The sequence below is a fragment of the Meleagris gallopavo genome, chromosome 3 (assembly GCF_000146605.3).
Source record: "Meleagris gallopavo isolate NT-WF06-2002-E0010 breed Aviagen turkey brand Nicholas breeding stock chromosome 3, Turkey_5.1, whole genome shotgun sequence".
NCBI classification, from domain to species: Eukaryota; Metazoa; Chordata; class Aves; order Galliformes; family Phasianidae; genus Meleagris; species Meleagris gallopavo.
The window spans coordinates 49,789,616-49,801,919 of record NC_015013.2 but is presented as its reverse complement, the minus strand read 5'-3'; the positions used below and the strand labels follow the sequence as shown (position 1 = coordinate 49,801,919).

The 12,304-nt window shown below is 37.7% G+C and overlaps 1 long non-coding RNA gene across 1 annotated transcript in view; it reads left to right on the top strand.

Moving 5' to 3' along the window:
• Window positions 1-9,631: 9,631 nt before the first annotated feature.
• The window catches only part of LOC104910302, a 24,636-nt gene continuing 21,963 nt past the window's right edge, over window positions 9,632-12,304 (top strand). Inside the window, exon 1 of the long non-coding RNA XR_004159384.1 lies at window positions 9,632-9,737. This is a non-coding gene — a long non-coding RNA (uncharacterized LOC104910302). The remainder of the gene's footprint in view (window positions 9,738-12,304) is intronic.

Below are 12,304 nucleotides of genomic sequence, written 5' to 3'. Positions count from 1 at the left end.
TTATTCATTAAGAGTAAAGGAGAGAAACATAGGCACATGCTCTCCAAGCCTGCCAATGTGCATTTGTGACTAAATAAAAATCTCCAGTCCTTTCATGATGGAGTAGGCAGAGTCCTGACACAGGGTGGAACAATTTCAAACTGAGATTAGATACTCTCACTAGTTTCTGCACTCATGTGGCCTCTCTTTTTAGGCCTGTGGACAACCTGTATAGAAACTCTGCAATGGTCCTAATTCATCAACAAAAGCTGGTGTGAGCAAAGAACAGATTAGTTCTTTGGGTACCCACATGGGTTTTGAGAGTACTATATGCTGATAACGCTTTGTGGACGTTATTATTTTCTTTTGGTTTCTGGAACAGATTTGGCCAGCAGGCACTGTACTGCTTCATTGTGTAGTGTTGATAGTCCTGCCGAGCATAGGCCTTTGGAGTAATTAAGGCCTGATCTTGCAATGTGCTAAGAACCTTTGTAAAATGCAGCATATTAAATTTTTCTGATGTTTGTTGCACCTTGCAGCTTTGGTCTCTTATACTACAATTCCCCAAGCATTACTAATGTTACCCTTTAACATTACTAATGCTTCAGTTAATTTGGAATGGATAATTAACCACAATCACAATAATCCAGTTTTGCTGGTTTCTGCCAATTTGGTCTTTGGAAGTTGCGTTTTATCACAGCCGTGAAACCCTTATCAAGAAAAAAAGCAGACTGAAAGGCTGTAAAGGTGCTTGAGATCTTCACTGCTTGGCATGACTGGAAAGTCTGCAGCCAGATCTGCTTGGGTGATATTACTTTATCTGAGAAATGATGGGGTGGGACTCAGTTGATCTGTAAGGACACACTCTAGAAGATGATAGGTATCTGATGAGCACAAATGTGCTGGAGATCCACCCTTCTACAACAGTAGACACCACACCAGTGATCATTTATATCCTGTGGATAGGGTCTCATTCTCCTGATGCCTAAAATGCCAGGAAAAATATCAGCCCTCATCATCATCCTGACAACACATTCCTCATTTCTAACCACAGCCACTTTTGGGGCTGCTTTCATTAGCACTCCCTGGATTGATGGGTGGTAACCATGCTGCTAACTACCCTTTAGCCTTTGTTCTACTTAAAAGGGCATTGTTTCTTTTTTACTAAAATGTTTTCTTTATCGGTTTTGTCTTTGAACAAGGATTGAAGCACCAGCCTGAACTATCTTTTAATCTTATGTATTATAGATTATGCTAAACTAGATAGGATTTGAAAAATTACCTCTAAATGTCTTGTAATTATTAATCATTATCCAGAATCCTCCAGCCTGCACAAGATGATCAAAGAACATTTGTTGTCTTTGTGCTGTGTTGCCAGACACTGGTAAAAGTTATGATATTCCCATTCAATACTTCTTACTTTCTTAACATCAATGACAAAAACAAGTAGCAAAAAATGTAATGTTTTTAGAATAGATATTTCAGCCCCTTATTTGTATTCACTGGTTTTCTTAACGGCATCTCACTATCTGATAGTGTCTGGCATTTTAAAAGGTAGGATGACTTTATGCGTTAAGGGCAGTAACTAACAAAATAGTAAAATAGCATAATGTTCCAGTGGATAAATATGCATTAGTATTTCTTAAAATTAGCTTTACTGACCAGCTAACAAAAAAAGAATTAATTTTATTTCTTGTTGTATCATTTATATCTAGGAATGCGTACATTAGTTTTTATGTGATTAATATACGTTAGTATGACAGCATACTTTTAATGTCCTTAGTAATTATCTGTTGTTTGATGTGAGGCTGTAACACTACTTAAAAGCAATTATAATCTATCATTTATTGGCTTAGTCTGACTTTCAAGTTTGGAGCTTTTTGGCAAGCAGTAGTACGGCTTTATTATTTGGTCATATTGCAGCTGTTCCACATGGAAAGCCTAGAAAATCTCATGCACAGATTTTATTGTAAAAGCATGAAAGCAGTAGTAACAACAACAACAAGAGATTTGGTTTGATTGAAATTTTGTGTACCTTCGAAGTAGCATCAATCAGTCTTGTCCAGGAAGAACATATAGACAGAAATGTTGGCTATTTTATGTGTTAGGCTTGACAAAATAGGGAACTGTGTTTTATGACCCCTTCTTACCTTGAATTTTTGAATATTCTTCTTATCTATTGTTCCTCCGTGGTTGTTTTTTTTTTTTCCCTAGAATCTGAAGGCTTCCCACAGTAACATTCTACATTGCATTTTTAAGGGTTGTATATAACTCTGAATTCCTGTCTTCTACTGAGTCAAGATTTATAACTAGAGTTCAAAGTTTGGCAATGTTAGTAAAACTATTGAGATTCAGATAACTAGAAGGCCCTATTCAGGCATCTGTGTTTCTATTTAAAGCATAAGCACACAATGAGGTAGTTACATGAATGGCCTTAATTGAACTCAGATTTCATGGAACTTTCAAACAGGAACTAGGCAATGGGGAAGGAAGGATAATACTTGAAGGTATTCTTATGCAGATGTGGATAAGCACTAAAGCAGGAGTAGCTGATTCTGACTTTTGCACAGGTTTTAATATTTTCAGATGGCAGAGATGTACAGTAAAGGTATCTTTAATTTTTAAAAAATTTAAATACATCATGGCAAAACTGGGACTTTCTAACACCTAAGTGCTCCTGGAGCTGAGCCAATGAGCAGAAACATGTTGAAATGCCACAGCAATTCAATTGCCCTTGGTCGAGTGTTAAAGTGATACCTAAGTCTTTAGTATCAAGAGGTTAGATTGCAGTTGTAGTTGCTAAAAGAAACCTTGACACTCATGTACCTTTTCTGGTGAGGATGCAAAAGAAGGTGTACTGGAATTAAGTACCACTATGTTGTTATCACTCGGGTTCAAATTACAGCTGTGTCTAATCATTCAATCTAGTGGATTGTATGAATGTTAATTACTAATTTTCTAGTTAAATATGCCACTTATACAGGTATAGCTGCTTCATTTATGGAGAAAGTGCTAGCCTTTTGGAAAACCAAGTGAAAAATATTAATGGTACCTCTGTTGTCCTTCCTCTCAGGCAACGCTGACAGCATGCATATACTGAAAGCATGGCACAGTAGCGTAGGAAACACATCTCTTTGTTACAAGAGGAATCATAATGCCTATGTCAGGAAATATGTGAAGAAATATCCTTATCTTTCAAACCATAATGAGAAAAGATATGTTGTCTTAACCAGCAGTAAACTGACAAGGATAGTATTCAGAGAAGAAATGAGCTAGTTTGTAGAGAGCAGAGCACTGAAATTCAGTGTAGCCTCCCAGAATGGGCAGTGCATATGAACTATTTGAACAAGTTTTATAGATTTTAAGGATTTAGGGCAAATGCTGTCTGTGACAACAAGGATATACAGACACAGTAAGCCAGGATGTCACTTTCTGCAAGTTTTCAAACTACGTATTAAAAAAAATACGCTCTTATTTTGAAGTAGTTCTGAAGAAGAGACTAGACTAGACTCACTTCTGAAGTTTGGTGGTGTCCTTTGTTTAAAACTGATAGTATTTCATGTACCTATGGTCATAACTAAGAAAGTTATGAATCAGTACTTTTAGTAAGTTAGGTAAGGAGAATAACACCTGAAAAGAATGCTTTAAAGTCCTTTCTCTTTGTAAAAGGCTCAGCAAAATCACTTATGATCATTTATTTAGGTTGCGTCACTATGGGATTCAAGATAAATGCGTAACTTTTGACAGGCATATCTTCTGTTTCTAATCTAGATGCTACCATCTGGGTACTGTGAACAAGAAAATGCACAAGATCCTTAGTGACCTCAGCCAGATGGCTCTTAGACTAACCTGAATAAAAAAAAACTTCTAAAGAGAAACATGGCATAGTATACAATTTTCACTAAGTTTGAATGGATGCTTACAGCCATGAGACATACTCTGAAGTGGATACACCATGATAGCAAGATTCTCTTTGAAGTTATTCAACAGCCATTTACACCATCAACAGCTTTCATGGAGTTTTAGTCACCTTTTCCTTAGGTCTTGTGTTGAATGAGAATTTGCCAGAGGAAAGATCTGAAAGTGGTCTTCGATTAAATGACAGGTCATTCATATTATGAAATATGAAGCAAACAGTTCTCTCTGTTTTGGCTTCTTTAGAATTGAAGCAGCTCTTGCCTCTCCATATATTTTCATATATATATGGATATTTGTCAGAGTCCTGCTGTAGAAAGGAACAGACATGAAGAAAGATACAATGGTAGTCAGGGCACTGCTATTTTCTACATCAAACTCTTCTTGTGTCCTAAGACAAGCTTTTACAGATCTAGTTCTTCTCAACCTTGGAATCTGCACCTTAAACTTTTGCCCAAATAAGGGACATGTTGATATGGGGAAAGTTCTGAGAGACCAGAGTGGTTACGTTTGAGAATGACATGATCATTCAGCTTTTGCTTAACTTTATCGCTGCTTTAGATACTTCTGTTTTTGCCCTACTTCTTGATTGTTTTGTTTTTTTTTTGGTTGAATGTATATAAGATATATTAAAACCTATAGCTTGACAGAATTGCTGTGAGCAAGTCGTGGTGAAGTTATGTTTTTTTGTGTGTCCTGTGGAGAAGAAAAAAAAAAAAAGCATTGACAAAATGTCCTCAATGTACCATTAATTCAGTTTATTATAGCCATAAAATGTATTGACTAAGAGTAGTATTAAGTCTATGTTTTTCAACCCATTTTTCTTACTACAGAAATAATGCTTCATCAAAACTACATTTTTTTTCTTTCTGCTTCATACTTTCTGCACAGTCATTCTTCTGCTTATATAAGTGAAGAAGTTATGCTGAAAGCAAAACCTTCATCCTCTAATTTTTCACACTGAAAAGGCAGTATGATTTAGTTGCTGTCTTTCACATTTTTAATCCTTTTCCAGTTAATGAAAGTTGGTAGCAAAGGACAAAAGCACGAACTATTCATAAATCAGCACAGGCTTTAGGTCCTTTAAATTATTTATTTTTAATTATTACAGTTAATAATAATTTAATGTAGCTAGAATAAATGAATTGATTATTATTGATTTTTATGATGACTTCAGAACGGAGAACTCTCACCCTGGCTTAACAAATTGACTGATAACTGACTACATTGTTAAACATTAGCCTGGAAGTAAAAGATATGAAAGCACATGCTTTGTCCTCTGATCAAGCAAGTTGTCAGTCAAAGCTGCAGAAATATAGCTAAGGAGTTTGAGAACTGAGGGAACATAAGTTCAAGACCCAGGAGGGCAAACATAAGTTCAGACAATATGCCAATTAATTGAATTAAACCAAAATGATTTAGAATGGGTTTCCCTCAGGAGACAGCATGAAAGAAAAGACAATGGTTAATTCAGTAAGGACAAAAGCATAAATGAGCTAACTATGAAGGGATCAGAATATTTACAGATGATGGTGTCTGAAGAATTGAGGAACACAATTACTGTGAATTTATTATGCCCCACTAGCACATTCTAATTTGGTCTCCTCTATCCTCTGAACAAATATGCTCATCCTTAAAATCCAGAGTGAAAGAAATAATCCCTTTCTAGTTGCAGTCAGACTATGAAACTGATTATCATCAGCAAAAATTCAAAGACTAAAAAACAAAGGCAACTTCACTGAAGTTTCCTGTCCGTCATCTGTATCAGCATTCACAGGCTTCCAGCAATTTAAGATGTATTTAGCAATGTTGCGTTTGGGAAGCCCATGACCAATACAGGTCCTTATGCTTCCCTGCCCATGCACAACTCAGAAATGGAAGAATACAAAAAGTCTCCTTTTCCATGCTGGAAAAGCATGAGTGGAATGCTGTGTATGCACACAGGAGTTTTTCCTCATGCTGTGCCTATTCCTGAAGATGCTGAGACCTTTCCTAGCAACAACCTCTCGCTTCCCAAAAAAGAGGTGTCTTTCAGAGCAGCTTCACAAACTCTGCAAGGCAACATACCTGCCATTAATAAGTACTGGACTCACAAATGATGTTCCCTCCTACGCATTGTGAGGCTATTTAATATTAGAAAAGGAAGGATAATAAAAGGAAAGTAGGAGAAAGTTTTAGTATCTCTGTGATTGAGATTCAAAGGGTTTCAAATATTACAGCTTTGTAGAACTGTGCGCTCAGAAGTTTACGTGAACCACCACCCTTCCCAAGGTAGAAAACTGACACTCAAGTATAAAGAATGTTCCACAAACACAACATCCTAGAGAGCAGCCACACTTCCCAGCAGAGGTGTGTGCATTCATCACATTCATCTGAAGTGATTTTTTTTTGTCAGCTTATTACAATGATGTGTGCTATGCTTTTGCTATGCCCTCTGTAGCACTTATCAGTACTTCAGGTAACAGCATAGGGAACCAGAACTCAAGTACTCACGTGCAGAGGAGATATTTTAATGGCAACTCCAATTAACAGAGCTCTGAACTGATGGAAAGCTGACACCAAGCAGCCTCTTTAAACCAGAGGCATATATTGTAAGCCTGACTCACCCTTTCACATATTCTGAAAGGGAAAATCTCACCTCTTTTTTTTTTTCCCTCTTGGTTTCCTAGCCTGATCCACATCATGCTGATCCACAACAAATCAGAATGTTTAATTAATTAACTCAATTTTGTGAGTCCTTTAACAATGGTTCTTGCTTCACTTAAGAAGGAACCAGTGCTTGCCAGATGGAGGCTTTTCTAGAGCTAAGGAACCATGCCCTATTTTGGAAGGCAGGACTGTAGTGCTTGGTAAAACAGAGATGGCTTTCTACTGTGTAGATCTTCTGCATCTTCGTTCTAGTTAACAACAAACAAAGACCGTCAGACGAGTGTTAGGTGTTTCTCAAGCCTGTATTTTCTCTGTTTTTTCGGTTTTTTGGGTTTTTTTTTTTGTAGTACTTTTTTCTGTTTTGTAATACATGCTTTTCTCTCTTGCTGGAGTGCAGCTTTTTTGTGTCTGATGTCTAGCAGAAAGGCAGAAAAGTGCAAGCTGCCTGAGATCACTTTTCTTCTCCAGAGTTAGGAAATACAGATGTCAGTATAGCAAATCTAGATGAGCTTTTAATTGCCAGGATTTGGATATCTCATGTTGTTGGACTCAATTTCCTATTATGACATTTTGTTGGAATAGGTATGATTTTCCCTGCAGTAATTAACCTCTGCCATTCTGTACAGGGGTGAGTAAAGAGGAGGTCACACAATCCTAAGAAAACCTATACTGTAAGAGACAGATACTCTGCCCTTACAGTAGTTTTTTTTTTTCAATTCTAACAGCTGTACTACTTCAACTTTCCTTCCTCCTGTGAAAAATAGTGTGAAACCATTACTCTGTGGTATGAACTAATCACTTACCAAATTAATTCCAATAAATCAAATCCCTACTGAGTCATATGTAGAGTCATGTAGGTGGATATTAGAAGAGGGGAGCAAGAAATATTGGCACTCATAAATTTAAAAAAGAGCAAATTGATATTTTTTAATTTGTTTAAACAAAAATTGTTCCCTGGGTGGAACATCGTGTGCTGTGTTTTGCCTGGAGCAAATGTTTATGGCTGAGTTAAAAAATAGAAGTTTGTGACATCTCGTAGCACTGTACATGCACTCAGAGACATATGGATACACACACAAGCCAGTTTCTGTCCAATTGCTTTAAGTCAGATTAAATCTCTGCTGTCTCAGCTATTAGTGGGTGTCCTGGGAGGCATCAGGTTTGAAAAGATCCTTCATCTGAAGCAATCTTGTGTCAGCTTGTTACGATGATGTGTGCTATGCTTTTGTTATGCCCTCTGTGGCGCCTATCACTACTTCAGGTAACAGCATAGGGAACCAGAACTCAAGTACTCATGTCCAGAGGAGATATTTTAATGGCAACTCTAAAAGCAGTAACAGTGCTTTGATTTATCAGAAGATGATTCAAGCAAGTGCTGTATCTTACATTAGATGTGTATCTCTATAGACTACTGGGAGAATGCAATAGTCAACAGTGTTGTTCTGCAAGAATATGAATAGTATAAGCATCGTCAATAATTCCTTATTTATTTTCTCCATATACATCACCTATGGAGAAGGTGAAGAGTTGTTGCTTTTACTTTTTTTTTTCCTTAATGCATATTGTACCGTAAATGATCATTACATGGAACAGTGCCAGCTTATGGTTCTGCAAATTGCAAGTGTTGCAGAAGAGTGGTTAATCAGTTGTCTTGGTCAGTACTGCAAAACTAATTTTCTTTTTATATTGAGAGAAGTGCTGGCTGTTTTGACACAACTTTAGCTGTTTTACCTGCAATGTATAATAATGGATTTAGTCAGTAAGGTATGATCTTAATAAGGAAGACAGGCAAAATAATAATTCAGAGATTGTGCTGACTGTGATCTCCATACAGATTTTTAACTGCCTCTGGGGTCTGTTGTTATGTAAAAATTCTCTACTGTAAAGGTACATAAAAATGGAGATTGTCTTTCTCTAAAGCTGCCCCCCTCCAATAGGAGAAGTCTGCTTCCATCCTTCCCAGAAACAGTTGTAAAGTAGAGGCCAAAAAATAAGTGAGAGCCTTGCTATGAAGAAAGGCTTCTCAAAGTGTCTTGCGGTTGCAATGTGGACTGAATGCATAGTCTCTCTGAGAAACAGTCCTATTACTGGTGGGGACTTGGGGGGGCAACCAAAATTCCCGAGTTAGGACTCTGAAAGGTATTTATTTCCCTCTATCTTTCTCGTTTGTGCTCATGCATACACATTTAGTTTTTGAGAAAATTCAGCAATGTGTCCCCCTGGAGGTGCGTCTTCGGGAGTGGTGGTCACACGATCTTTTCAAAATGTCTTTCTTTTCATAACAATAAAAAGACATTATTTACTATTGATAGTAAGGATAGCACAGGCAGTGCTACAGATCAAGGAAAATCCCTGGTGTGAATTCTTGTAGTTCAATGAAAAGGCACTGCATGAGTGATGAAGGGACAAGTCCGTCATTACAGATGCATTGGTCTAGTGTCTAAGGACATAAGTTCCACTTCATGAGCATTTTGAAAATGTGGTTTTTGTTCTGAAAGCAGAGAGCTTCAAAATAATTTACAAAGGAAATGGTTTCTTTTGAAGTGTATGAGTCATGCCAGACTGAATAAAAAGCTTCTACTTGCTCACTGCTTGGTAAACTGGACCCAAAAAATCCCCTCACCCTCTTGAACAGGTTAAGTAGCATGTGATGTTTGCCTGTGATATTAAGTAGCATGTAATATTTTTGGGCAGAGTGGCGAGGCCAGACTCTTTTCAGCAGTGTGTAGAGACAGGACAAGGGGAAACGGCCAGAAACTGCAGCATAGGAAGTTCTGCACAAATGTGCGTAAGAACTTCTTTACAGTGAGGGTGACGGAGCACTGGAACAGGCTGCCCAGGGAGGTTGTGGAGTCTCCTTCTCTGGAGATATTCAAGACCCGCCTGGACGCCTACCTGTGCGACCTGGTGTAGGGAACCTGTTTTGGCAGGGAGGTTGGACTCAATGATGTCTGGGGGTCCCTTCCAACCCCTACGATTCTGTGATTTCCTCAAGGTACTACTTTGCAGAACTCTTGCCTGGCTCATAGAACTTGCGCTCTTCTTCTTGTTCACAAAAGACAATGTTTGAATGTCTCCAAATAGAATGGCTGCAGCCCAAGAAACCTGGCAAAAGGATTCTGACAAGGGAAGTGCCCAAGAAACCGTGTCTCCTGATAGCATTTCTCTTTGATCGGAACAACCAGGAGCCTGAGGTAAGAGGCCAGTTTATGTACCCATCAATATTGGCTTATTTTTGTGAGGGCAGCCGCCTTTTGCACTATAGACTAGTTTTTAAGTTGTTCAATTTTACCAAATAACATGACTTTCCTGACTAACAGTTGAAGACCTCCAATTGTCATGTGCCTCAATTCTCTTCCAATTTGTGTTAAAATAACTCTCAATTAAAACTGCACCCTTGGTATGTTAAAAAGCAAACAAGTTCAACATAGGAAGCATTCTGCAAGCACTGTCCCAGCCACAAATTAATTCTGGTTCATGTAGAGTCCTCCAGAATAACAGCTGAATAACAAGTATTTTTAAATAGGATAGTGATCAGCACCTGCTCAGAGGCATAACAGTTGCCAGTGCAGTCTTTCCATTCTTCTAATAACAATACATGCTCATAAGTGCAAGTTCTTCTCCCCCTGTTGTCAAAGGCATGAGAAAATGCAAAGGGGTGAATTTTCTTCAGCCACTTTTGAAGTCTTAGCCAAATGCCTGTCAATCAATTCTGTGGTGAGGACAGGAAAGGTAAGCTGCCTGGCAGGTGGGGGAGCACATGGGGGTGTAGTAGGCAAGGAAGTACCCACCCCCGCCCAAATGCAGGCAGCAGCCACAGCAGGATTGCTACATTCTGAAGGTAGGGTGTTTTGTTGTGCTTTGTAGGGTTTGAGTTTTATAACAGATATGGATCTCATCACTTTATGCACAGCCTATTCCTCATTAATTCATACTGGGCTTCCAGTGGTGTTCTTCATTGCACAGTTAATAAAGTTATTGCTTTCAGTTTTCATTACAAGTGACTAAAAGAGAAATAGGACTTGCTTAGAGTCAACACTTTGAGAAAGATGACCCAATTGTCCTCTTTCCCCTGGCCTCATTTATCTAGTCACAATAAAATTGGCTCTTCCCCATAAGGTTTACCCACTCAAAATACTTTCTCTAATTCTCATTCTCTTGAGAGTAAAGAGGGCACTAAGATTGAAGGACCAAGACAAAATAGTGAACAATCTAACATACTAAACCCTAGAAAAATCTATCCACTGTGTTTGTTTCTGTAGACAGTCCAAGAGAAGATTCCCTTCCACGTTTGATCCTACAGTTTCTTCATGAAGCTCATTTATGCCTTGTGATCTGAAGTAGTGATTTCACCCCTTGGGCTTTTTTTCATTGAATGGATGAATTTGTCATACAACTCTGTCTACCAGTGAAAACAGCATTTCCTGTGAATTTTCCTATTCATTTTCATGGTGTATTTGTGCATTAAAGCTTTAAAGTGCTTTCTCAGCACTTGTGGTTAATATAATTTGATCACAGCAATCTGTAAAAATCAAATCAAACACAGAAGAGGGTGTCAACACAGCAATGCTTTAAAATGTGCATGTATACTCAGCAAGGTTTGGGCAGGGAATTACTTTACAGATGATGAGTAGGGATGGGAGGAGGATGTTCATTTGCTTTTTCAACGTCTCTTCAGCTCCAGAGTATTTTGTAGCCAGACATATAAACCATACAACATGTGGACAGGAGAATTTCAAAAATCGTCATCTCCATTTCTTCATTTTAAAGCCTAAACTACTACTGCAGAGAGATGTCAACTGCTCCATTCCTGAGATAGTCTAAGAGACTCTACATCCTACATTTCATTTCCATTCATGTTGTATTCCTTTAGACACTCATTTTGTTAGTTACAAAGTATTTTCTGATGTCTAAAACAAGTCTTTCTGGTTAAAAGACTGCAGTGAAATTGCTGAAAGTTAATCTTATTACATTTTACTCCACCACCAGTGGACTCAGAGGATAGAATTTACTTTCATCATTTGTAACGTATCTAGAAGCTCACTCTGTGTTTTCTTCTCTAGAACTGACCTCAAATCTTTTCAGTATGTCATGTCTCTTAGTCTTCAGATCAATTCTTCTGTTCTCCCATGAACTGTATTAACTGTGTCTGTCTCCTTTATAGCTGATACAGGTAAATTAGCTGAAAACTTGCAAAAACCAGCTGCTATAATATGCAGTGACATCTTGAACCTTTATCACGTTTTCAAGTAACAGGATTTATTTCCATCATTTATGGAGAGCTACTGATGCATTGCAAAACCAGTTAAAACTCTTAGGAAGCCAAATATTCTGAGTAAGTTTCATATCATATTTTCCATACAAGGTAGTTACAGTGCATCAAAAGCAACCGGGGTCATGCATACTAAAACTTACATTATTAATAGTATAGAAGATGAGAAAAAGAGAATTTCACTAATTTTTCTCTGAGATCTTACTTCCAATTACCCATCCTAGAGTACAGTCTTGAGCTGTCTGAATTCTGGTTTGCACAAATTTAATTCTAGAGTAGAGAAGAAAATCTAAGTTGTTTCATTCCCTGTCAAAACTTTGTTCTTATATATATCTGCAGATTTTCAGCTATGGAATGTATCCGCTTTTATGTTAACAACATAGCAGAAACAGAACCTTCATAAGAGGCTATTCATCAAAACCAAAAATTTATTGAAGTTAAGCCAGTTCTGTCACCATTATTTTTTATTTTATATATAAATATATATAT